At 42.9% G+C, this 26494-nt stretch overlaps 1 protein-coding gene across 1 annotated transcript in view; it reads left to right on the top strand.

Moving 5' to 3' along the window:
- Positions 1 to 666: 666 nt before the first annotated feature.
- The window catches only part of Susd6 (sushi domain containing 6), an 85487-nt gene continuing 59659 nt past the window's right edge, over positions 667 to 26494 (top strand). Inside the window, exon 1 of the mRNA XM_005072725.4 lies at positions 667 to 797. The gene's annotated coding sequence lies outside the window, so the exon portion shown is untranslated. The remainder of the gene's footprint in view (positions 798 to 26494) is intronic.

Genomic DNA, 26494 nt, shown 5'->3' with positions numbered 1-26494 from the left:
AAAACAATACAGAAAAACCCTGTCTCGAAAACCAAAAAAAAAAAAGAATCCCATAATCCACCTCAGCTTTATAGACTTAAAATGGTTGGATCTACATTTCAACACACCTACCCCTACCTAATCCCTCGGGGCACTTTTGAGGTAGTTAAGTTACACACCATAACCTAGAGTACTGCTTAATAGGGAGATAATAACCTGCTTCAGAGATAGGTCAGGCAACGTGTGCGACAGAGCCTCTTAAACAGCAATATACGTCTTTGGAAATGACAGTAATTAAAACATCCAAATAATAACCAAACAATACAGTAAAAGAACTGGAGAGCGCCCTGGAAAGGTGGCGAACTAGCGTTTACATTACAGCCAGTGCGACTGTCTCTTTAAGGTTTCCCCCCATCCCCTAGGGGCGTGTCAGACAAGGTCGGCGGCGCGTGCGCGCGACTCCGCGGGGCGGTCGCAGCGACGCGACGCCGGCGCTTGTTGCGTGCGCGTCTGGCTCCGCCCAGGCCCCGTCCCTTCCCTTCCCTTCCCCCCGCCCTCCGCGGGGCCTCCCCCGCCCGCGCTGTACAGCTGGGCCAGTGACGCTGGCGCAGCGGCCGCCGCGTTCCGTCCTCCGAAGCCGGCCTCCGCTCGCGTCCTGCTCCTCCCGCAGCGCCCGACAGCACGAGCCAGTCCAGGGCACGCGGGGCGTCGCGGGGACCCGACAGGGAGTGCAGGAGGGCGCGCGCAGCGGCGGAGCGGGTTCTGCGGCGCGGGAGCTGCGAGCGCCCCCTTCCCGGAGGTCTCGGCGCGACTCCCGGGTGAGTTGTCACTGCCGCCCGGGCGGGAGGGCCGGCTTTGTGCTGCGGCGCGCGGGGCTGGTTGTCAGGGCACGGGCGGGCACGCACCTCCGCAGGGACGCGGGCCTCAGCGCGGCCGCCTGCTCTCGCTCTGGCCGGTGTCAGCGGCGCGGGGCGCGCGGAGGTAGCCGGGCCCGGCCGCTCCGAGGGCGGCGGCGTGGTCGTGCGGTGCGGGGGACCCGAGGATCCGTGGCGGGCGGAGGCCCTCGGTGTGGCCGCGCTGGCCCTCCCGCCCAGCGAAGCCACGGCCCGGCGCGGCGGGACGGGCTTGACCGAGGTGGGTTTCCCGAGGAAATCTTGCAGCCGCTCGCGTGTGCGCGTGAGCCCTCTGGAGCCCCAGCGCCTGGTCGCCTCTTCAGTCGCAGAAACTTTCTTATTATGTGGGCTGAAACTCGCCTAAGCCACTTCCTGTTTTGTTTTGTTTAAACGTGACTACATATAGACTTTCTTTTTGAGTCCTTACTAAAATCGCAAATATTTGTGAGTCTGACGGTCCCTCACGGTAGTGGTTGTGCATCCACCGTGGTGGAAAAACTTAACCTGTAACGGAATTGGGGGGACAGCAAGACCTAGGAAAAGAGGCGTCAAGCTCATTGGGAACTTCACGGCTCTGCAGAGGCCTAAAGTTGTCACACAGTTCTATGGTGACAAGGCAGTATGCTACCCCTTGTTGCTTTTGGGGACAGGGATTTGAAGTGCTCTGTATAGAGAGGTGCGGGTACGTTGTCCAGTTCAGTTAAGCGATGGGTATTTATTTACTCCTTTCTCGATGTGCAGTGTCTTTGCACTCTTCGCAGTGATCAGTTCTCTTTTTGCTGTTAGAATCCATGAGTTAAACACACACACACACACATACACACACTTTTGTGTTCTGGGAATTCTACACCGGGATTGTCACCATCTAGCGGAGACTAGTAGAGACATGTCCTTGGCATTGACTTCTTAGTTTTCTGAGCTTTGTACTTTTCATTAGCTGCATATGCAAACAGAAATGAGAATTGCCTGAGTTAGAGGGTGTTCCTACATCAGTAAAGGAATAGTTTCATAAAGTGGTGATAACATGGAACACTTCTTGAGGGTTTATTGTGTACCAACCTTGTGCTAAAAGTTTCACTGGTGTGCGTGAGGTTGCTGGAGTGTGTGGTGTGAGCACACCGTGGTGCTGGGAGGGAGGTAAAGACCAGCTTGTGTGCTTACACACCGTAGTGCTGGGAGGGAGGTCAAAGGTCTGCCTCCCAGCGACTGAACTTTGGCGATCAGGGCTGTGCTTTTAAACCACTGAGCTAGTCACTGGCCCAAGTTTCACTTTTGATCTCATTTAGTAACGTTTGAGGTAGGATGGATGTGATCCTTATTTTTCCAGTTGAGACAAAAGCCACACAGGTTAACTAATTTAAGGCCACAAATGGGAGTTCTGGAGTCTCTAGATCCTTCTCAAAGCACCACTACTTGAGGCTGTTTCTCTAATTATAAGCATCCCTAATTTTCTCCTGGATGCACGTTTATGGTTGGTTTGTTCATCTTCTCACACACACACACACACACACACACACACACACACACACACACACACACACACACCCATAACGGGTGAGTAAAACTGAAACCAGACAGGTCTTCATGGTGCTTAGTTTTTTTGCTCCTCCCTCCTTTTTTTTTTTTTTTTTTAACGAGACAGGGTTTCTCTGTATTGTTTTGGAGGCTGTTGGTCCAGCCCGGCCTCGAACTCACAGAGATCTGCCTGCCTCTGCCTCCCGAGTGCTGGGATTAAAGGCGTGTGCCACCACTGCCCGGCCCTCCTTTTTGTTTTTTTTTTTTTTGAGACACAGTTTATCTGTGTAACAGTCCTTGAATTCACAGAGATCCACCTGCCTCTGCCTCCCAAGGACTGGGATTGTAAGTTGTACCCACTAAGAGAGGACAGTTACCAGTTTGAAACTTGCGGATGGATTTCCAACTTTGGCTATTGTAGGAATGGTATTTGAGTCAAATCCTCCCCTACTGCTATAGAAAAGTCTCAGGGTATGCAGTCCTGAGATCAAACCCACCAGATGGCAGTTTGACTTGCTCTGCCCAGCTTCTCCAAAGCTAGCATTCAGGCTCATTGAAAGAAGAGGAAGACAGGTTAAGAGGAGGTGCTGCAGCCTGGCAGGTGGCAAGACCTCAGCACTCTGTGGTTTTCTGGCTGGTCTCCATGGTGTGGTGATTGATCTGGGGCTCTTATGTAATGATGCCTCTTCCTGACAGTATTTCCTTCTCTGCTGTTGCTGGGGCAGCAGTCCCTGCCTCGCTGCTTCCTCCACACACAGGCATGCATGTACCCGCCAAAGGCAGTAATTCACTTGGCTTCTAAAAGTAAGACTTTTTTTCTCTTACTATTACTTATTACTATTTTGCTCACGTTATGCTAGTCCATTTCTCATTAAAACTTGCCTTTGGTTGTGCATGTCTGTAATTTCAGTACTAGGGAGGCCTGAGGTGGGAGGGTCATGAGTTCCAGCTAGCCTGGGTATACACACAGTGAAATCCTGTGTCAAAATCAGATGACAACAATAACAATCAAAAGCTTCCCCTCCCCCCATATCCCTTGCTCTCATCTCATATTTTTCCTGGTGCTTTTTCTGTACCTTTGGCTCCCTTGACAGCTGTTCACTGCTGGTATCCTCTGTAGACTTAGAGAAACAATAAAAGGTCTTAAAAACTCAATTGGGGCCGGGCAGTGGTGGCGCACGCCCTTAATCCCAGCACTCGGGAGGCAGAGGCAGGCGGATCTCTGTGAGTTCGAGGCCGGGCTGGACCGACAGCCTTCAAAACAATACAGAGAAACCCTGTCTTGTAAAAACAAAACAAAACAAAAACCCAAAAAACCTCCGTTGGGGGCTGTAGAGAGGGCTTCCTGATTAGGAGTGCATATTGCTCTTGCAGAGGACTGGAGATGCATTCCTAGCACCCAACCAGCTCAGTCATTCATAACTCCAGCTTCAGGCCCCCAAATACACAGACACCTACACACAAACAATGAAACCTTAAAAATTTTGTTGAGACCAGGCATGGTGGCCAATGCCTTTAAACCCAGCACTGGAGAGGCGGAGGCAGAGGCAGAGTTTGAGACCAAGTCAGATCTACATAGTGAATTCTAGAACTGCCAGTCCTACATAGTGACACCTGTATAAAAAAAAGAAAAAAAAAGAAGGAAGTTAACCCAATGAGGAACATCATTCCTCATTTTCAGTACCAAACAGGTGATCTGAGAGAATGAAGCAGAACCATTTGCTGGCAATGAAGGAAAGCCAAAGAACATGTGGTGCTTGTTGTTTTCCCTGTTTCCCAAGTGACAATTCATGAGAAGTAGGGGCAGGTCCTTATAGCCCACTTGGCTTGGTCACCTGTCTGCTATGTCTTAAACATTTTACTGAGTTCTTGCATTGGCAAGTGGTCTAGTTGAAGCTGATGAACAAAATTCATTTATCTGCCTCTATCTGCCTGACATGGGTTCCTGTTGAGAGCATTCTCTCAAGCAATAGAGAATGGAGAAAAAGAGTAGATAAAGGAATCATGTGTTAAGATCGGGGCCAGCCTGGTCTACAAAGCAAGCTCTAGGATAGCCAGAGCTGTTGCATACATAATTTTGGGGGAAAACGTTATTTCTTGCCAGGCAGTGGTGGCACATGCCTTTAATCCCAGCACTTGGGAGGCAGAGGAGGCCAGCCTGGTCTACAGAGCTAATTCCAGAACAGTCAGGACTACACAGAGAAATCCTATCTTGAAAAACAAAACCAAAGGGGCTGGAAAGATAGCTCAGTGGTTAAAAGCACTGACTGTTCTTCCAGAGGACCTGAGTTCAATTCCCAGCATCCACCTGTCTGTGACTCTTGGGGACCTGACACCTTCACAGACATACATGCAGGCAAAACACCAATGCACATGAAATAAATAAATAATTAAAACAGTAACAAAGAATTGCTGTGTTGCAGATTTGAATGTGAAGATTATGACATTTGGGTTAAGGGCAAATATTGAAGCAGATAATATGTGATGAGATTCTATTGGCTTCTCTGAAAATTGCTTCTATGCAGGCAGGGATCACTGTCTCTGTTATTGTAACAAAGTACCTGAGATGTGGTAATTCATAAAGAAGACAAGCCTATTTGGCTCACAGTTCTGGAAACCAGGAAGTTGGAGAGCTTAGCACCTGCATCATAACACAGCACATGGTATCACATGGTAAAATGAGCAAACTCGGGAACTCGAGTCTCTTCCTCTTGTACAGTCAGCTTGAGACCTCACTAGTCCTAGTTATCTGCTAATATATCCATTCACCTTCTAGTCCCAATAGAATTAATATATAACTTTGAGGATTTTCTAGTACCTGAACTTTTAGGAGACACATTCAAACCATGGAATGAAGAGGAAGGAGGATCTTGAATTCAAGGTTGCATAATGAGACCCTGTTTCCAAACAAAGGCACAAAACAAAACCCACAGCATCCACATATGTAATAATAGTAAATAGTCGATTGGTTTTTAGAAAATTCACCTACTAAATGGTTTTTTAGAAAATTCATGCTCATAAGGTATATGACCACATTGTAGGATACTTAAAAACTTAAAGCAGTAAAAAATCCTGTAATGTGGGAGGGCTGTTTGCTTGCTGATGGGAAGGAAGAATGCAGCTTATTGTTAGTTGAGGCTAGAAGCTTTGTGATGAGTATTTGAAGCTGTTGATCTTGAGACCCAGGAAGCAGTCAGTCAGGCAGACTTTGGGGTGACTGACCTTGGGCATGAAGATCTATTCACTCTATCATGGCTGAGATTCAAATAGACATTTTTTGGTTGATGTATGATCATGAGTGTTGCCCTGTAAAAATCTTTATGTAGATCTGGTAGGCACCTGTAGTTTTCTGTCTTTATCCTTGTATCTGTGTCTGTCTGTCATACCCTACCCCCTTAGCTTTTTGGGGCTGGAAACAAGCAAGGTTTCTTCATTTGCTCTTTTGTCTTATGGTTCTCAGCTGTGTGTAGAGGTCTCTAGGTACCTGGTAGATCTGGAAGTGGTGTTGGGTCTGCGAAGGTACTAGGTATAAGAGTAGCAGGGAGTACAGCAGCTATAGTGAGAACTGAGCAGGGGTTCTGACTCTGGTGTTGTCTGTGATGTGTCTCCCTTCTGGAGACATCTGAAGGCTGCATGCCAAGCATTCATGCATACTCCCAAAACAGGATATTAGCGATACAGCCTCTGAAGCAGAAACAGATGTAGTTGCCTATTACCGTGGCTCTAAAATTACCTGGTAGCTGTGTGCCCTAATTGATAGATATACCCTCTCCCGAGTACCAGTTTAAGTGTTTTGTTTTTGTTTTTATTGTTTGCAGTGCTCCATCCCTTGACTTGTGAACTAGTGACAGCAGCAGACTCAATGCTTTTTCAGACTGCAGAGGTGGTGACTGGCAGTTCTTTATTACTCAGAGTAGGACCTTTTTCCGTTGAAAAGTTAAATGGGTCAGGATTCTTTTCTCTTACAGTTTGAGATTGAGCAAAACCTCAAGAGATTTGAATAGAGACTTTGCCAGACTCCCTTTTCTTACCAACTTTTCTCAAGGAGGAACATGTATCTAATCTTCTCGAACCCAATCTACCACCAACAGTGACTCATCTGCACCCACACAAGTTTAAGATCAGAGTGGAGTTGCCTTTCTGTAGACTGTCCTTGCAGAAGTTCTCTGGCTGGACTAGGCTTTGGCTTTTGACTAGGCTGTGAATGACACTAGCTTTGGGAATAGGGTAGCTGCTTGTTAGTCCAATTCTTCCCTCTTTGGGTTGTTCTCAGAAGATCTCTGAAAACTAAGTGGGTAGAAGTCTGAAAAGGGGAATCAAGGAGTTGGGCTACCTATTTTACATCTTAAATTATAATTTTCTAAGCAGACTGAGGGAAGATTGTAGGGGAATTTTCTCTTTAATTGCCATTAAAGCAGGAAAAGATTACAGAAAGGTTGGAATATACAGGGCAATATGTACATTCTAGCACATATTTTCTGTATGTTCTGTTTCTAACATCTTTTGTGGTAATATCCCTAAACATCCAGTTTTGAATTTTGTTTTTCTCAGTGGTATTCTATAACCATTTTCCTGTGACCCATCCTTAAAAGTTCAAATGGCTTTGTGGTTATAGCTAGCTAACTAGATATGCTTCTAAGTTTGCTAAAGGAGTTTTTTTTTTTTTGGCATTTAGCATATTATGTTATGTACCTTTTTAAAGAAGTGGCTTTGTTGGCTAATAACTTATGTATCATAACAATCTACCCATTTAAAGTGTGGCTTTTACTTAGCATGTTTTTGAGGGTTTTGTTAGAGTATGTTATTCTATTTATTACTGAGTAATATTTCTTTGTATAGATGTACCACTTTTTCAGATTGTTTTTATTTATTTTTTGAGTTTTTCAAGACAGAGTTTCTCTGTGTAACAACTCTAGCTGTTCTGGAACTCACTTTGTACATCAGGCTGGCCTTGAACTCAAAGATTCACCTGCTTCTTCCTCACCATTGCTGGGATTAAAGACATGAGCCATCATTGCCTGGTTAAGATTTTTTGTTTTTTGAAAAAAGGTCTCACTATGTAGCTCTGGCTGTCCTGGAAATCAGTGTGTAGACAAGGCTGGCCTCGAATTCATGGAGGTCTACCTGCCTCTGCTTCTTGATTCTGGGATTAAAGGTGTGTGCCACCACTGCCCAGTCTGTATCACTTTCTTTATGTATCAGTTGACAGACATTTGCATATATGCAACTGTTTTTAGTATATTTGCAGAGTTGTGTAAGATCACACCAATCTAATTTTAGACTATTTTCATCAACCCTAAGTGAAATCTATTATCAGTCTACAATCTCCCCAGTCCTAGGTCACCACTGGTCTACTTTCTCACTCTTTTTTTTTTTCAATTTATTTATTTATTATGTGTACAGTGTTCTGCTTGGGTATCAGAAGAGGGCACCAGATCTCATTATAGATGGCTGTGAGCCACCATGTGGTTGCTGGGAATTGAACTCAGGACCTCTGGAAGAGCAGTCAGTGCTCTTAACCTCTGAGCCACCTCTCCAACCCCCCACTGGTCTACTTTCTATTTGTGTTTACCTACTTGGATGTTTCATATTATTGTAATTATGGTATGTAGTCTTAGTAACTGCCTTCTTTCATTTCCAGTTACTTTTGTTTTGTTTTGCCTGTGTGTGTGTGTGTGTGTGTGTGTGTGTGTGTCTGTTTTGCCTGTGTACCATGTTCACACAATATCCTTGGGACTGGAGTTAAAAGACAGTTGTGGGCCACTGTGTGGGTGCTGGGAATCTAACTCGAGTCTTCTGGAAGAACAGCAGGGTTCTTAACTGCTGAGCCATCTTTCCAACTAGTGTTAAGGTTGATTGGTGTTAAGTAGCATTTATCTGTGCTTCAGTCCCAGTTTATTTCCATATATTATTTCTTTGTATAGATATACTACACTTACTTATGTAGTATATCAGCTGATGGACATTTGCGTTGCTTCCACTTTTGGTTTTGAATAATGTTGTCATATATTGTAATATATCTATATCTATAGACATATATATGTATGTATGTATGTATGTCGATAATGTAGTCATGTATTCTAGGATGACTTTGAATTTGAAATTCTCTTACTTCAGCTCCCAAGTGCTGGGATTACAGGCATGTGCCACCACAGTAAGCTAAGAATATCCTTGTATAAGGTTTTTTTGTTTTTGTTTTTGTTTTTGTTTTATGAGACAGGGTTTCTCTGTATTGTTTTGGAGGCTGTCGGTCCAGCCTGGCCTCGAACTCACAGCGATCTGCCTGCCTCTGCCTCCCGAGTGCTGGGATTAAAGGCGTGCGCCACCACTGCCCGGCCCTTGTATAAGTTTTTGTGTAGACTTGTGTTTTCATTTCTTGGGGCTATATTTTAAAGCTGCATCCATATTTCTGGTTTTAGGTTAGTCTACTTAGTGATACAGTTTGAGGAAAAACGATGTTAGGACAAAATCTTTTAGTCTTGTTCTGTTGAAATTGCCCCATAGTGCAGAACCTAATGATGAGAGCTGACAGAATAGTATCTAAATTTAGTGCACATATACTGCTTCTTTAAAAAAAAAAGAATACTTTCACTGTGAAGTCTCAGTTCTAAAGTGTGATTGTACTTTTCAGAGAGACCTTAACTAGAATACCACAGTGCTTTCATTATTAAATGTGATCTGTAGTTCTCAGAAGTTTTTCCTTTCCTTGTAGAGATTGTGCTGGGGTGCCATGTGCCTTCTGGGGGGGGTCACCCAGTAAGGTAGGGAAGATCTGAAGTGGCTTTGAGTGCAGTGAATATGCAGATCTGAGAAACCGTGCTCTTTGGAACAGGTTTCTCAGTCTTCATACAGGTGGACTCTGGCTACAGCTGAGTTAAAAAAAAAAAAAAAAAAAAAAAGCTCAGGCTAGACACCAGAAGGAGCAGATGGTGCTGCTGAGAGTGTCATTTCCTCTATGGGGCCTAATCCTGAGCATTTTCATCAAGCCAGCCACCTTACTGGAATAATGTAATGGCTTGTCTCCTTTCGCCCTTGTCCTAGTTGGAAGTAGCCTTAATAATCAGCAGCAGGTTTTGTTTTTCTTGCTTCTAAATCATTACTAAAAGGCCTTGAAACTACACGCTTACAGGTCACCTCGTTTTTTATCAGAGCATCTGGACAGTTTCTTTCTAGAGAAACATAGGGCAGGGCACATGCCATCTAGGACAGACAAAAACGGAGAACTTTAGTTAGCCTTCTTATATCTGGAACCAAGCCAGAAGGTTAATCCTTCTGGAAAGTTCTTCAGGTGTGTGTGTATACATATTCATGAATGCAGCTATAACTTACCTGGCAGAGTTCATTGTCTAAAATGTTGGAATTTGGAGTAGGTCCTACTGTTAATACAACTTCAAGCCCTAGAATTTCAAGAGGCCCAGTGAGGAGTCAAATTATTTTTAATTTTACTTATTTTTATTTTTTGAGACAAGGTCTGTCTATTTAGCCCTGTCTGGAACTCACTGTGTAGACCAGGCTGGCCTCCAATTCACAGAGATCCACCTGTCTCTACCTCCACAATGCTGGGGTTAAAGGCATGCAACATCATACTGGCTTAAAATTTTGACTGTAGGTAGGTTTCTGGATTCCATCAGGTTCTTGTGCAACAAACCAAGTATTTGAAGAGAAACTGTAGGCTCATTAAAGTTGGGAGAATTGGACTTTGAAGTCTTAGATCTTCTTTTCCTATTAAAAGAAAAAGGAGAAATGGAGACTTAGGTTACTTGAAAAGGATCAGTGGAGAAGCTAGGCTCCTTCCTACCCCAGTATGATCACCTTGTCATTTTGTTTCTTGTCCTCCTCTGGGTCTATCTTTAGAAAGTGGTTTGGGTCCTCAGCCAAGTGTGTGATTCATACTATTTTGTTTTGAATAAACTCATGTTCTTCTATGGTGTGTTGTTTTTGAGACAGGATATGCCACCAAGTCTGGTCTGGAACTAGCAAGAAGCTGAGGATGACCTTGAACTATGATCCTCATACTTGTGCATCCCAAGTGATGGATTATGGGCTTGTATCCTGGTTTATTTAGTGCTAGGGATAAAACTCAGGGCTTCATAAATGCTGGCAAATATTCTATCATCTGAGCTACCCTAGCCTCTGTGGTAGTTTTAAATCTAATAGTGAGTGACAGAGGGGGATGTTTGAAGGAGTACTTTTAAAAAGGAGACTTTATTTTTGAAAGAGAGAGGGAGACAGAGAGAGAGGGAGAGGAGAGAGTAAGGGAGAGGAGAGAGTAAGGGAGAGGAGAGAAGAGAGGGAGGGGAGAGGAGAGAGGGGGTGGGTTTGTGTGTTTGTGTAGAGGTATGTGTACTTGAGTGCAGGTACCCTATAGAGACCAGAAAGGAATGTTAGATTCTCTGACCCTGGAATATAGGTGGTTGTGAACCTCCCACTATTGTTGCTGGAAATCAATCTCTGGCACTTTGGAGGCAGTACATGCTCTTAAGTGCTGAACCATCCAGCCCAAGAGAACACTTTCTTTATATGGGTATAGTTGCATGATAGCTAGGCTTCCTAACTATTTTTGCCTCTGTGCTGTGCTCTTTTGTGATTCAGAAATGCTACTTGACGTCAGGCCAATGGGTTGTGTCTTCTGTTGTTTTTATTCTCCTTAGGTCTTCCAGGTGGGGCAGCCAAGTGCTGTTAACATCCTAGACATAGGATTATTTGAAGATGGAAGACAGCAGTCATCTGGAAGAATCCCATACCCCCACCTCCTTACTTATTACCTACCCCCTCCTCACACTTTTCTTTCTTCCTTTATCGACAGCCCCTTCATGCTTGGATTTGACTTCTGGGGTTTACTATGTGTAGAATCAGCCACTCACTTAAAGGCACTGTGAACACACATCTGTAACTGTGTGTCTCTAGTCAACTAGGAAAGAAATAGCTTATATATTCTGTTTTTCCCCATTCCTGAAAGTTGGTGAACGAAGTTTTATATTTGGTGCTGTTGATTTTGTTTTGGTTGGTGCTTTTGTTTCTAGACCATTAGTAAATGGTCTGCTGACTGCTGCACACCTTTATTATTAGTCCTTGGTTATTTCTCATCCACCTTCAGGGAGAAGCTCTGCTCCAGGAAGGCCGTCTTCCTTGTTTAATCCTATGGGGATTTTATTTGTTGCATAGCAGGGTAGCAAGAAAAACAGGCTCTGGGTTTCTTAATAGTTGATTGGTTCATATTTTTTCCTGTTTACGAGTGCCCTCAAGTTGTAATAATTTATGAGCAGATAATCAGTTTAGGTTTTGGACTGGTGGGAGGCGGGTAGATAGTTACTACAAAAAACAAAAGAAAATAAATTTATTTGGTATGTAGTGAATACATCGGCTAGGTACCATATATGCATTTTGTTTGTTTGTTTTTTGAGACAGGGTCACTCTACACATTACTATAGTTTGCTATGTAGGCTGATCTCAGACTCAGAGAGATCATTCTGCCTCTGCTCCCAGAATAAAGACATGTGCCACCTTGCCCAATCCATATATACAGTTCTTAAAAGAGAACAAAATAGTCACAGTAGTTGCCTGCATGGAATTATCAGTCGAGGGAGATACCCAGGAGTTAACTTAGAGAACTGTGTTGTATACAGTAGACACAGAGCCTTACCATTCTGACTTCATTAGTGGTTTCTGTATATTGGGCTTGCAATCACCCTAGAAGGGAGGAGAGACCTTGGGCAGAATCCTTGGTGAATTCCTTAATCTCACCAGCGTGAACTGCTTGCTAGTTATAGAAGCTTGATCTGGGTGTTGTAAGGCTTTTTTACTATTTAGCTTCACTTAACCAGATTTTAATCTGGAGTCTGTGTCTTTATGTGTGTGTGTGTGTGTGTGTTGTATATGTGTGTGTTGAGGGGGTGGCGATTAAACAATAGCCTGGGCTGACCTGACCTCTGAGAAGAAATGACTGTCTACTGAAATAAAAATATACAGGATTTAGGACTATTGGAAACCTATGTCTTCAACTGCTTATAAAGCCACAGTTAAATAATGTCAGGAAAAGATCTTACCAATTAATAATTCTAACAAGACATGGCCTACCATATCTATAACTCAGTCTATTCAGTCTGAGGCAGGGGGAATCTCAAATTTGAGGTCAGCATCCATATGGTGAAACTCCATTTCAGAAATAAGAGTTGTGTACCATGTGTGTGCCTGGTGCCTACAGAGACCAGGATCCCTTGGAACTGGAGTTTTCAGGCTGTTATGACTGCCATATGGCTGCTGGGAATCAAACCTGAATCCCTCGGAAGTGAAGCCAATCCTCTTAACCCTCCAGTCCCCAGCCTTGAACTCTTGAACCTCTTGCCTCTACCTCCCAAGTTCTAGGGCTTATAAGTAGGTACTTTCCTGTTTGTTTATGTGGTACTGGGATTTGAACCCAAGGCTCTGTGTAAGAGGAGTTCTTAATTGGTCTATATAATAAAATGGAGTCAGATATAGATGGAAATGCTGAGAGATCAGAGAGAAGGAGCAAGCACAGGACAGCTTACCTCCTAAGAGTCTCAGCAGAGAAGAGAAAGATTTCCCATTTCTCCCTGCTTATATCCTGTTTCTGCCCAGCTACATCACTTCCTGTCTCACTGTACAGACCTCAGACCTCTATGGTTAGCTAATGGCAAGCTCATTCTTTGACCCCCAGACAGGCTTTATTTGTACAAGAAAGATGTCACCACAACTTTGTGCATGCTGTGTGTGTCCTACCAACTTAGCTACGTCCCTAGCCTTACAGTGCCCTTTATTTTCTATTGAGAGAGAAAACAGTAAGGATGTGAGAGAAGAGAATAGATAGGATAGGTGGTGTGTATTTCATAGCTACTTTTCCCCACTCTCTCATATTCCCCCAAGTCTTTATATTGTACTTTATTTGATTTAGGGGACAGGGTCTCACTATAGCAAGGGCAGTAAAACAAACTATAAGGGGCTGGAACGATGACTGATCAGAGAGCACTGGCTGCTCTTCCAGAGGACCTGGGTTAGATTCCCAACACTTACATGGTGGCTCACAGCGAATCTGAAACCTTCTGACCTCTGTGGGCACTAGGCATGTATGTGGTACACAGACATACATGTAAGCGAAACACCTATGAAATATTTTTAGAAAACATTACAGGGTTCTTTAAGTGTTATGGTTGAAAACAAAAAAGGTGTGTCTGCTAATTTGCAGGTGCAGGTTTTGTTTCTATAGTCCTGTTGGCTTTTGTAAATACCTTGGTAGGTCTCAGTCATGCCCTAAAACCAATTTACACATTTGATTTTGAGCTTAGGAAAATAAATACATTTATCACTGAGTGTGAATTCAGCTATAGATAAGAAAATAGTTAACACAGGATGATTTGTTTCCTTGTTCTTCAGAAATGATTAATTTTATTCGTGTTTCTCATTTGCCCGTGTATGCTTGTCTAAAAGTACATGCTTATTTTTAGGACTATAAGTAGAGGGTGGTAGCATGAACAGATGTCAGAGCCATTGGTGACACCTTTAATAGGAAAGATACAGATATGGTGGTGCTAAGTAGGGAATTTTTCAAGTAATGCCTCTAGGCTCATGTGTTAATTGTATGAGTATTGAGTGCTCCCTCCCATATTCTTTGCAGCACAGTTTAACAATTAATGATGCATTATTTGAGTTGTTCTCCAGTGTTTTAGTTAGTCTTTTTTTTTTTTTTTTTTTTTTTTTTTTGGTTTTTTTGAGGCAGGGTTTCTCTGTAGCTTTGGAGGCTGTCCTGGAACTCACTTTGTAGACCAGGCTGCCCTCGAACTCACAGAGATCCGCCTCCCTCTGCCTCCCGAGTGCTGGGATTAAAGGCGTGCGCCACCAACGCCCGGTTAGTTAGTCTTTTCTTACACATTTCAAATCCCTTAAGTGTATTTTAAATTTCCTATGCTTACTCTATGGGCTAGACATTTATATTAGTAGCAGCAAAAATTTCTGCATTTTTTAAGTTGTTCTCACACAAGACATCTCATATAAAACATATGTGCTCTCACAAGGTTGTGAGTTCTTCATCTGTGGACTCATCTAACCTTACATTGACAATTTGTGGGGAGAAAAATGTTTCTGTAATGGGCAGCATGTAGACTGTTTTTCTTGTTACTCTTTAAACAATATAGCATAACAATTATACAGCATTAGGTCATATAAGTAATCTAGAGAGGATTTAGCACATATATATATTTATATGGGAGGATATTTGTAAGTAACTGCTATGCTGTTTTAAGAAAGGTACTTGAATAGCTTCAGATTTTTGGTATCTACAGGGATCTTGGAACCAATAATCCTGTGAATACCAAGGGACAACTGTACTTGAATTTTAGTCCTCTTATACAAATGGGAAAAACCAAACCTTTGACAGTCTGTGAGTGTTTTGCCTGTATGTATGTATATGCATCACCTGTATGCTTTGGACCCTCAGAGCATTTGGGTTCCCTAGAACTTGAGGAAGTTACAGATGGTTGTGAGCTGCCATGTGGTTCCTGGGAACTGTGCTTATAACCACTGACCATCTCTATCTACCCTCCCCTGAAGGAGCTACTATACTTACATAATTGAGATGCTGACTCAGCCTTAAATCCAACATTGATAACTCATGCTAGGAAATGGAAATTTCCAGGATTTCAGATCCATAAAACGTAATAGCAGTAGCTCCTTTCCTGTTCCCTTAGCTCAGCATAGGAGTCCTAAACTCAGTGTGTTTTTGTATATCAATGGAGCAAAAAATTCAAACATGGGGGCTGGGGAGATGGTACAGTAGTTAGAACCAGTCCTACTCCTAGAGGATCCATCATCCATGCTGGGCAGCTCACAACTGCCTGTAACATTATCCAGCTCTCAGAGGAAATTCAGTGTCAATAGTCTGTGCAGGCACTGGCACCCAGGCATGTTCATACACACAGACACACAGACACACACACACACACACGCACGCACGCACGCACGCACGCACGCACGCACTCGAGTGCGCGATAAAAATCTGAAAAAAATGTGGATGTGTATAATTTGACAGTCTTAATATCCTAAGGAAGAATGTTTTCATATAATACAAAGGAAGAAGGGGGTAGTCTCCAGGGACAGAAATAATATCTCAAAATCTATATGGTTGATGGTCAAATAGGAGTAAAACAAAGCGGAAATGAATCGAGTTTACTAGGTTACAAACACTGTGCTCTGGGGATTGGCTCATCAAGCTCACCCCAAATTAGGTATTGTTGGAATCTTGGTTCTAACTATCCCTTTGTAATCATCCGATGGACTCAGCCTGGTGGTGTTTCTGGGTTTATGAGGGCTTCTGAAGACACTTTCTTCCTTTTGATATTGCTAAGAGGAGACCAGCATGGTCTGTGATTCTGAACCGTTGTCCTTGTGGTGTTTCAGAGGCTGAGGATGAGACTGAGCTGCAAGGACAGTATAGCTGTGGCTGCCTAGGACAGAAAGAATATGGAGGAGTGCCAGCACTCTTGGACCAGAGATGTACTTGGGCAGCCTGCCTGTTTTTTTATTTAGTTGGGAAAGTGGAGGAGTAAAACTGGCTGTGGGCCAGATGCAGTTTCCCTGTTCTGTGTCCTTTGAAAATGACAGTTGTTTTCGTAAGAGTACTTAGGGAGGCAACAGAAAAGGTAGTGGGCTTAGAGTGACCTCGCCTCAGTTTCAGCTCTTCTACTTCCCAGCTGTCTGACCTGAGCAGATTGAACTTTGATGTCCAGCCTTTAAGATTAGTTTTAGAGGAGGTCACACTTTGTAGCCCAGGCTAGTCTCAAACTCAGCAATCTTCCTGTTTTAGCCTTCCTAATACTGAGATTATCAGCATTCATCACTATGCCCAACTGAGCCTTCAGTTTTCTAGTTTGTAAAATGGAACTGATGTTCACACCTTCTCCAGAAAGTAGCTTATTTACATATTAATGATCACCTGGGGAGGGAATTCTAGGTCATAAAGATAAGGGAAACTGTAACTTCATCTTCCCTCATTCTCTCTCTTTCCTCTTTTTTTTGGGGGGGGGAGTGGGGACTCTGGCTGTCTTAGAACTTGCCATGTAGATGATGAGCTGGCCTCAAACTCACAGAGATCTGCTTGTCTAAACTATAGCATCTTAAACTACTTTTCTGTGTTACTTGAATTGTATACTAGTGGCATATTTAACTTGAAAACTTATTAAAAACCACATTTAATACAATTGATATGAAAATCAAATGGACATATTTAAAACAGAAGGCACAGTCCTGACAACCAAAAGATACTCAAGTAGCTGTTTGAGGAAGTGATGTTAAAAGCTTGCTTCCATAGTGTTTAGAGTTTTCTATCTGAGTACATGGCTGTGACTGAGTCTTTCTGCTAAGTCTCAGCTTCTTCAGCTGAAAATGGGAGTTATAATCACTGTACCATAGACTGGGCTTTGAGGAGTGTGTGAAGTGAGAACTGTGAAATGCTTGGCCTGGTACCTAGCACATGGGTAGTATTCAGCTACTGCTCTTATTTTCATGACTGTGGCTTGAAGTGGGGTCGGAGTTACACTTTAAAGTTACTGAAGGTGAGGCACAGAGTGATTAAGTGACTTTGCCTCCTTCCCTATTTCTTTCCCCTTTTTCCTGTTTTCTTTTTAGATAGGATCTTGCTCTATAGCCACCATACTATCTACATCAGGACGCCAATCTCAGCAACATGAAGTACTGTAATTTACAGTTTGAGCTAGAACCAAAGTTACAATAATGTCAGAGCCAGTGTTTCTTTCATGGGAGACAAAATCTGTGGGGATAGAAATAATGAGTGTAGGATAAGCTGGAGAGAGACAAAACAATTATCCGAAGAAAACAGGGTAGGACCATGCAAGGGTGTTTAGGAGTGGATTGTTTAGATGAAGGGTATGGGAAGAACAGGCCACAAAACCAGGCTAAAGTGGGGAAAGAAGTGGAGGTATATTTCTGGGGGCTTGTTTGTGGTTTGAGGACAATTCTTTTGTGAGGGATACTCTCTGGGGTTTGCTTGGGGCATAGAGGACCAGATAGTCTCTCCATTTAGGGAGAGGCAGTTGAGCCCCTATAGGAAGCTTTTTAGTCCCTGTTATTTATAGACTGGCCTAAGCTCTGTAAAAGGCAGCTCCCACTTACTTCAATTAGCAAGGCAGCATTATGTACCCCTGAAGCATATATGGATCCCTATTTGGCCTGGTGGAAGGGCCTGAACAATGTCCCATTACTTTAGCCTGATTCCCCACTGCTTCAGAGATTATTTGTGCAGGGGCAATACTGACATTTCCCTCTAAGTGACCTCTGGATGCTTGCTGCCTTTCCTCTCAGGAATGAGTTGGAGTCTGGCCTGGGAATAGTAGCCCTCTTGTCTGTTCAGACTAACTAGGAATGCCCAGGAATGATAAATCCTGTTGTTTTTTTTTCCCCATTCTCTGGCTACAGGACTGGGGTTGTTGTGTTCATAGCCTGAGAGCTGTGTGGTCAGTCCAATTTAACATGGATTTATTGAATATGTGCTTATGTGGATGGGGGTGGGAGGGTATTTAGAAATGATGGAGACAGGTCTCTGGCCTAAGGAGGACATTTGCTGTGTATTCAGTTCCCACCCTTTGGCTAGTTGTTTTTCTTTATAGCAGGAACTGTCCATAAGCTTTCAGTCTGATCGAACGTACATGGTTATTGTGAAGCTTGAATATAGAGTCACAAGTCATTAAAACACATTTTAAATGCATAAAGCCCAAACTCATATAGAACTAAATTAATACAAGGTAGGATGATACTAAATGCTGACATGTATAGAATGACATTTTTGTTCTGAGTCAGCATTTTGAAATGTAGCCCAAAGTGGCTTCAAACTTATAACATAGCCAAGGCTGTTTTTTTTTTTCACTATTCTTTTATCCCATGCTCCTGAATTCTGAGAGTACAGGTATGTGTTTGTTATCATACTATTAAAAGCGTCTTTGTGTTCGACACTGTTCTTACTGTTTTGTATGTATTAATTTACCTTCCCAGTAACTTTGAAATTGTACTTATATTTTTTATAGTATTGAATATTGAACCCAGGGCTTCCTATATACTAGGGAAATGCTGTACAACTGTGTTACATCCTATCTCTGTTTTTGTTTGTTTGATTTTTGTTTTTTGAGACGGGATTTCTTTGTATAGCCCTGACTGCTCTGGAACTTACTCTATAGACCACGTTGGTCTTGAACTCACAGAGAGTCTCCTGCTTCTGCAGTCCAAATGCTGGGATTAAAGGCATGCCTTACCACCTCCTGGATTTTGTTGTTGTTGTTGTTTTGTTTGTTTTTTGAAACAGAATTGTGTTCCATGGTGGCCACAAACTTCCTATGTAGTCAAGGATAACTTTAAACTTTTGATCCTCTTGTCTCTGTACCCCAATTTTTGGGATTGCAGGTGTGCATCATTATGCCCTGTTTCTATAATATTGGGGATTGCAGTCAGAACTTTGTGCTTGCTAGCTTGTTTTACCTACCTTTTAAGGTAGTTTGAGGACTAGATCAGATAGTAAGTGTTTAGATCAGATAGTCAGGGTAAAGTGTTTAGATTCATGCCCAGCAAATAAGCAGTCAACTGCTAGTTAATAGAATAATAATAGTGCTATTGAGTTTCCTTGGATGGAATTATGACCACCTCAGTTGTAGAGAATGACAAAAATGTCTCTCTCCCCGCTGACACACCAGGCCACAATCTTGTAAAGGACTGCTTGGCTTCTCTAGGAGGCCTAATCGTGGGGAAAAAAAAATCATGCAGTAACAGGTATTCTCGGGTCATCTACTAGATTTAGTTTTCAGAGGCCCATGTTGAAGAATGCAGTGTGACTGTTCTGGGGTGCTTGAATCTGTCACTGGTGGGAGGGAAGTGCTTGTTTAGAAAATGTCAGAACTCACCAAGTTATAACTAACAACACTTTGTTCTTCTTTCAATCTGCTCTCTTTCCCCCTTATGCTTATTTAATAGTTAGAAAAGTACTGGAATGCACTTTTCCTGTGTGAAGATACACATCTGAAATTTGTTCTTCCCGGATCTTGAAAATCTTTTAGAAATCACAGATGTAGGGCTAGTGATATAGCTCTGTTGGTAAAGTGCTTGCTTAGCATGCCTGAAGCACTGGCTTTGATTCCCAGCATCACATAAAGCCTGGCTTGGTCATGAATCCCTCTAATCCCAGCACTTGGGAAGCCCAGGCAGGTGGCTCTCTTTGAGCTTGAGGCCAGCCTGGTCTACAGAGGGACTTCCAGGACAGTCAGGGCTACACAGAGAGACACTGTTTCAAAAACGACTAAACAAACAAACAACTAAAAACAAGGTCAACTTCAGTTAAATAGTAGGTTTCAGGCCAGCCTGAAATATATGAAACCTTACCTCAAAGAAGAAAAAGAAAAAGAAAAAAAATTGTATGTAAGGCTGTTTATTTGAGAAGAGGTCTTGTTATAGGCCAGTCTGACTTTGAACTTTTAATCTTCCCTACTTTGAGACAAGCCTTTTGCAGTGTCCATGCCTTATGTGTCCTGTCCCCCTCAGAGTCATCACTGTGAAAGGCTGGCACCCAGTTTTCAAGGCGCTGTGTACTTGGAAGCATTTTTGGTCTCATGTTGATACTTGGTTCCTGGTTTTGTATTCATTTCTCACAGTGCAAAAAAGTAGGAATCTTGGTTCCTTATTGGTGCAGGAACCAGTCGGGACTTAGGGCTCAGGGCTGAAAACCGTTGGTTCTCCTCCCTCTCACTAAATGCATTCTGGGAAGGCTCTGCCAAAAGGGGAAATTGATTGTGTAAGGAGGGCACTTCCCTTGCTGCTTTCAAAGCAAGATGCTTCCTTCCCCTTCCCTCTTCTTCCCATAATTGGAGTTACCAGTAAAACTGTAGTGCAGGACTCTTGAGATGTGTTTGTCACAGTGTGATGGACAGGAGTTGCCTGTGCTTGTCCTTATCTTCTCATTGATCCCCTTATAAACAGGAATTACAGGAAATCACAGCTAGCATACAAAACCACAGACAGATGGGAAGGATGGAATGTGTAACCTCTATTCCCAGAAGCAAGCAGAGTGCTGAGCTGACTGACCTTAGCATTTGGCATCTGTCAGCCAAGCCACAGCATCAAGGTCTGAAGACAATGGCACCATCGGGGATGGAAACCTGAACCTTCCAGTTCTGCCCAGTGCTCCTCCTTCAGAGCCTCTCTTGTGCCACCTTCTGCAGCTTCCTGTCACCAGTGCCTGACAAAGGCTTCTTTTGTGTTGCTCTGACTGGCCTTCCAGGTTGCCGTCTTGCTTTTGTCAGGGTCCGTTAGGTCCCTTTCACAGTGCTTATCATCTCAGGGGATTAGGTAAGAGAATAAAAACTATGTCAGGGTGTGGCACCCCTGTCGTTCCTTCCTGTGCTCCTGGAGGGCCTCTTGTTAATGCTGTGGAGTTAATGTTGGATTGAGTCAGGCTTCCTGCTCATTCCCACTGTATCCTGACCCAAGGGTAAGTTTCCAAGCTGGCCCTATCTGTAGAGTCAGTTGAATATTTAATACTTTGTGAAATAACCAGAACCTGCCAAGTGCCAGAAACTAAGGAAACCAGTAAGAATCACCGTGAGGATCCTTGAACTTTCCCCATCTAGGATGTTTAACTTCAGTGTTTTGCTCCAAAAAAATGTTCAAGAAGGAACATTCTTATGTGTTCCCCCTCTTTGCTTCTTGATACGTTTTTATTATAGTTTTTAAGACATGGCATTATTATGTAGCTCAGGCTGTCCTTGAATGGCGAGATCCTCCTGTGCCAGCCTTCCCAGAGCTGGATTACAGCTTTATACCATTGGGTCAGACTGCCTCTACTTTCTCAGACTTCAAAGCTTTCATGTCCAACCTCTTGAGTTTCCTTTAGAAGGCTTTCCCATTATTCATACTCCACAGTTCAGCATTTATTGCACCCACATAGGATATTGAAATAGATGCTCCTGTCTTGTTTTTGCTGTCGGAATCTGTAGCCTCCTTAGCTCTATTGAAAGTTCTGGTAGGTTTGAGGTCTGGGCATTCTGTACATTTTACAGGCTGTGTAGAGAAGGTTTCTAGGACATGATAAAACAGGGCACTCGGGAGGCAGAGGCAGGCGGATCTCTGTTAGTTCGAGGCCAGGCTGGACCGAAAGCCTCCAAAACAATACAGAGAAACCTTGTCTCGTAAAACCAAAAAAAAAAAAAAAAAAAAAAAAAAAACCATAATAACTTCAAGTGCCAGAGGATAGAGCAAGGATCTGGAGTTTTTAGGCTGTTGGGAACCAAGACCTGAGAGAAACTGGCCAAGTGCAGTCATGGTCAGACTTGTGTCTCAAGAGTTTGTTCAACCTTGAGATTCTCCTAGAAGCTGTAAGGTTTGGGTGGAAAATATGTTTATTCTAGAAGACTGCGAGGGTAGTTAGGATGGTGGTAAGAGCAGGTGTGCCTCTGTTTGACCTGGTTTCTTTTTTCTTTTTCTTTTTCTTTTTCTTTTTTTTTCTTTTTGAGACAAGGTTTCTCTGTGTAGCTTTGGAGCCTATTCTGGCACTCACTCTGTAGACCAGGCTGGCCTCGAACTCACAGAGATCCGAGTGCTGGGATTAAGGGTGTGCGCCACCAACTCCCGGTTTTGATGTAGTTTCTAATAGAAGGTATGGAGGATGCCTAGTCACAGGGAAGCTTACAGCTTTAGGGACTAGATAGGAGCACCAGTAAGCAGATCTATTAGTCTAAGGATTTACTTACACATATTATTGACATTTGTATCGGACTTATCTGGGTAGCTTGGAGATTTGATCTTGTTGTGCAAGTATGAACAGCATTTTTTTCTTTGCTTGTTATTGATGGGGCTTATAGGCCTATGTAGGTTTTTTAATTTGAATAATAGAATCTGGATATGGCTTGGGGATAGAGTTTTAAGCATCATGTTGACCCCCCCTTTGTCCCCCCTCTTCTTTGGCCTCTCCAGGACTATGGGCAGGGAGGGACCAGCTTCAGCCAGGTAAATTCCTGGGGTATAGCCAAGTGTGCTGAAATGAGGTAGAAAGTGTGGTTGCATAGACAAAACTCAGGGAGTTGTCATTTTTGTGGAAATGAAACTAGTGTCAGTTTTCTTCTCATAGCAAGACCTTCTCCAAACCTTTCTCTACTTCTGTAAATGCTTTATAGACTTTGGGGTGGCAGCTCTACTACTGTTGTGGTGAATAAGCTAGTGAGTGATTCTCAAAATCCTGTGTCTTTGAAAAATGCTGCTGCCTTTTCCTGTTCTGTTCTACCTAAAAAGATGACCTTCATTTACCTAAATGTTGCAGCATATTATGATGAAATTTAGTTCTTTGGTGGTGGTGATGGTGACATACAATAGCAGGTACACTGATTGAGTTGTAAACCAATATTACTACTTTGTAAAAATTCTTTTTCTTAATGATTGAAAAAGTTTTTATAAACTTTATTATTAAAAATTGCAAAGAAATAGAAATTTCACATTCCAAAATTAACCATACCTGAAGTCTGCATAGTTCACATGAATTTCTATACAATTAGAGTAGGCATTCAGAGCAAAAACTGTGGAGCTGCATGTTTTTCACTTTGCATTTATGTGCCTTCCAAAACAAAAAGTGAACGACAGATCAGAACTAGAAAAACAGCTAGCTTTATATTCTTGTGTTCCCTACTTGCAGTCAGTCTCTCTTCACCCCTTATCTCTAGCCTTCTTATTCTCTTCCTTACATTATTCTGTATTACACATGTACATTTCTTTATGCATATGCGTATTTTTAGCTAGATTCTAGATGTAAGAGAAAACATACATTTTTTTTCCTTTCTGAGATTTGTGGTCTCACTTAATATTATACATTCTAAGTTCATCTGTTTTCCTGAAAATTTTTAAACTTCATATTCTTAAGAGCTGAGTAATATTCTGTGTGTGTGTGTGTGTGTGTGTGTGAATTTTATTGTCCATTAGTCTGTTGATGGACAACTAAGTTGTTTCTAATTCTATACTATGGTGAATAAAGCAGTAATAAACATGGAGATGTAAATATCTCTATGGTAGGGTATAGAATTCTCTGGATATATGCCTAGGAGTAAAATAGCGTGTCATGTAGTTCTATTTTTAATTTTTTGAAAAGTCAGTTTGGGAGATCTGTCTTCCTGCCTTTATTTCCTGTTTTTGTTTTTATTTTTGTTTTGTGAGACAGGGTCTCACTATGTAGTTTTTTGGCTGTTGTGGAACTTGATATGCGGAGCAGGTTTGCCTCCAGCTCACAAAGATCTGCCTCTGCCTCCTGAGAGTGGGATTAAAGGTACACGCCACCATGTCTAGGTGCCGTCTCTTCCCCCTGTTCCCAAGATAGGTTACCATTGTGTAGTTCAGAGTGGCATTGGAGTCACTATGTAATGTAGGCTAGCTTCAACTACAGTCTTTTTGTCTCTTCTCCAAAATTGGGAATAGAAGTAGGGGTGTGTGGGGTGTGTGGTGTGTGTGTGTGGGGTGTGTGGGGTGTGTGTGTGTGTGGGGTGTGTGTGTGGGGTGTGTGTGTGTGGGGTGTGTGTGTGTGTGTGTGTGACCACAATCAATAGCAAACTAGTTATTTCTAAAGCTCCTGGTAAGAAAATTCTATGCATTATATGTGAGAGTTTTAATGTCATGTAAAGAAAAAAAGCAGTCATGGAGAACAGAGACATCATCTACCAAAATGGTACATTTAGAGAAGTAATCTGAATGAAGTGTATTTGCTGTTTGGAATGGGTATTTTGCATCTTTTGAGGAAGTCTTTGCAAAAGTGTAATGGCTCTAGAACTCACAGTAGATATTTCTTTCTACTCTTAGCTGCGCTTCTCTTAATGGGAACATTCATCTGGAAATCAAAACTTCTTTTCCCTTTTAGGAGTTCAAGGTCCAGAGGGAGAATTTTATGGAGAGAAGGAAGTCTGGATAGAGTCATCTCACACAGACAGACATAAACACCCTCACCCCCACCCGTAGCTTTCACATGGTGGATGTGAAGGAGTTCAGGATATATCTATCCCTGAACGTGGCTTTTCAGTCCCTGCATAAATCATTCTTTTGTCAGGCTACTTATGTGCCCCGATTGTTCCTAACTGGTTTTGTCCTTGAAGGCCAGGATCAGAAAGCTTTTATGATGACTTCATGGTCCTGAGGATGAAACCCAGGGTTTCATCTTATATCTATGTAAGTGCTGTACTAACTACTGAACTACGCCCTCAGACCTCAAAGCCATCATTTGGCAAATGCGCTGGAGTATGTGGTCAGAGGAAGAATCTGAGGGCAGTGGAGGCAGCAAAGATATCTGGTGATTAATCTGTTTTCATCATACCTTTGCTTTAAGGTCTTAGAGTGGATGGTCACCAGGCAGTAAATGGCATAGTAAATAGATTTGAACATTATTAGCTTTGCTGTGGAGTCTTAATTAACCCTGCCTGTACACTCCCCCACCATGTGTGTGTTGCAGATGGCTGCTGCTTTCATTCCCAAAGAGACAGGTAGGTACCTGCTTCTGTTTTCTCATGAGTTCTTCCTGCCACACTGAAGCTCCTGAAGGCCAGTGTTACTGAGTTCCTTATCTGGTAGAGAGACCTAGGCAAGAGCCCTCCCAGCGGTGCTCAGAATACACCTAACCTAGGGGGAGCAGATCTGTGACTGATACTGTGCCCTTGAGGGTTTAAGTTAGCAGTCAGATTCTGATTGGGGAACACCCAAGGAAACTGTTGAGTGAGAGAACTGGACTCTGGCTCTGGTTTAGACATTCATAAGGCCTGTATCCCTGGGCAAGTTGTAACTCATGCTGAGGTCACAGTTTGCTATTTTATTGAGTAGACAGGGCATTATAAGATGGCCCCAACTGTTCATTTTAGGCAGTAATGGTTGGGGTCTCATGCTAGCAGCAAAGGTGGGATAGTCCCCAAATCTCTTCTGCCTCTAAATTGTTTCTTTTTGGAATGGTCCCTGTCTTTCACTACCTCCTTCATTTATGCCTGGCTAGTATCTATAAAGCCAGGGTCAGTTTGGAGTCCTGGATTCTGGGTCTCTCTTGCTTACGCCACTGTTTGCCCTGTTCACAGCACTTCCCTCACGGTGTTCCCATCTCTTTTAATTCTTTACCCTTATGTTTCAGTGAACTTCCTGAGAGCGGATTGTCTTGTCACCCTCTCTGTGGTTGTTTCTCTAGTTGCTGGTATACTGCTTTGATTGTGGTGTATTCACAGTAAATTAATGAATGCCCCCCTAGGCCAGCATATCTCAGTGCCAGCTGGAAGCTGTACTAGGTCTTTCCCTAACTCCAAACTCCTTATCCAGACTCTCTCTGAGCTCTGTGGGTGCTGAAGAACTTTAGATAATGCTGCTGATTTTGAGCTGTGCCAACCCCAAGCACTCTTGTAAGCAGTTGATGGGCCTTAGTTTTGTCTTGTCACCCTCCATGTTCAGTCATCTGCCTGGGGCTGCCGTCTTCTGCTGCTTGTGAGTGACCTGAGCAGGGGAAGAGGTCTAGGGTGAGCAGCTACCTGTTTTTATTTTTGTTTTTGTTTTCAGGTTTAACTGTATGGATGGGTCCAGGGCTCCCACCACAGCTCTGACTTATCCAGGTTTGGTTTTGTTCCAGCTGCTGTCCCCTAACTACTCTGCTAGAGAACACTTAGTTTCTGTTTACTCTGTGAGTACTTTACCCTTTTGCCCTGGTCTCTGAGACTCTTCATGTAATATAAAGTAGCACGGGGGGGGGGGAGGGGGATAAAAACATTCATAAATGAAATTTTGGGTCTCTTTCAGATATAAATGATGAGCCTCTACCTATCAATTTGTACCTTTGGGTTCACCACCTTGTTTTCCACTTTTCCTCCTGGGAGATCTTTAAACAATATGTATGGGCTGAATTACTTACTTGGAAGAGTTATAATTTAGGTTGTGGTCAGGCTTGCCTTTCTTAACTTTGTGCAGAGAAGGAAATATGTAAGGGGAATGTAATGTGCCCTCATTGCTCTTGGTAATCTTGAGTTTGGAGGTTCTGAGCTGGCATAAAATTGTGTATGTAAAAATATAAGGAAGTGGGGTTATCAAGGGAACTTGGGTAAAATGTT

This window comes from Mesocricetus auratus, unplaced genomic scaffold, assembly GCF_017639785.1.
Source record: "Mesocricetus auratus isolate SY011 unplaced genomic scaffold, BCM_Maur_2.0 Super-Scaffold_15014, whole genome shotgun sequence".
Classification (NCBI taxonomy): Eukaryota; Metazoa; Chordata; class Mammalia; order Rodentia; family Cricetidae; genus Mesocricetus; species Mesocricetus auratus.
Note: the sequence above shows the minus strand (reverse complement) of the source record. Positions and strands in the feature narration are given on the sequence as shown.